This window comes from Bos javanicus, chromosome 1 (assembly GCF_032452875.1).
Source record: "Bos javanicus breed banteng chromosome 1, ARS-OSU_banteng_1.0, whole genome shotgun sequence".
In the NCBI taxonomy this organism is placed as follows: domain Eukaryota; kingdom Metazoa; phylum Chordata; class Mammalia; order Artiodactyla; family Bovidae; genus Bos; species Bos javanicus.
In genome coordinates, this window is record NC_083868.1 from 130,149,940 (window position 1) to 130,151,086 (window position 1,147).

The window sequence follows — 1,147 nt, forward strand, 5'->3', positions numbered from 1 at the left end:
ATTCCCACAGAACTTATACTTAATATGTACTGAATGAATGACTGCAGTAGTGTATGAATACATGCTCAAATGAATAGATGGGTAAATAAATGCATAAATACATGCATTAATTAATGAAACACCTTCTCATGGGGGCAGACAGACATACTATGTATGGGTCATGGACACGGACAGACTGAGAAAGTAGAGAGAGGATGTATCAAGTGACAGGCATTCAGAGCAGTTCTAATGATGGTCCACAACCTGCACCTATTTGACCAGAATGGAGTGTGTCTGCATTACAGCAAGTGGACTGAAGAAGCAAGCGGGGATCCCCAAGGAGGCGGCCTACAAGCTGACGTGTGGGCTGCTCTTCTTTACCCACTCCTTTGTTTGCAAGATGTCCCCGCCAGACATGAAGGACAGCTTTCTGGACTTCCAAACTAGTCGTTACAAGTTCCACTACTACAAGACACTCACTGGGATCGAGGGTGGTCATGAATACTGATTGGGTGTGGGGCCCAGCTGAGAGGTGCCTCACCGCACCCACAGTGTGCTGTAAGTTCAGCTGGTGGTGAAGAATCCCCTGTGCCCTCTGGGCCAAACTGTGCCAGGTGATCGCTTCCTCTTCTGACTGGTTTCCCACGTCCATCCGTTCTGTGCCCTTCTTCTCTGCCTGGTTGGGTGAAGGCAGCACTCTATATCACCCTTCAGAAGAATTCCTGTCCATTGCCAGCCCTTTCTAACCTGTTTTGTCTAGGGCCCCCTACTGAAAGCCTGCCCCACCTCAGACCCCTCTAGCCGTCCAGGAAAACAGCCTTAGGCCCTCCCTGGTACCCTCCAGCACAGAAAGGAAGCCTACTGGGGTCCCTATACCTCCAAACCAGGCTCTCTCTCCAGATTTATCCCCTACCTGGTGCTGTGCAAAGCACCAAATAAAGTTTTCATCACCCTAAAAAAAAAAAAGCAGAGGTAGACACAATGAGCACAATGAGCCCAAAACTGGGGCACTTCCTGTTAGGACCAAAAATGGCCCCACCTCCTGGTCAATGCCCAAGACTGTCTCCACATAGCACAGGGTCACAGCCTTAAGTGGGTGCTTACCACATATGGGTCCCTACAAAAGAAGCTTTTATCCTTCCTAAGGGCTACTACTTCAAAAAATACC

The 1,147-nt window shown here is 49.0% G+C and overlaps 1 pseudogene; it reads left to right on the top strand.

Annotated features, from left to right (window-relative positions):
- Positions 1 to 228: 228 nt before the first annotated feature.
- Positions 229 to 895, top strand: LOC133254784 (trafficking protein particle complex subunit 1-like; annotated as a pseudogene).
- Positions 896 to 1,147: the final 252 nt, after the last annotated feature.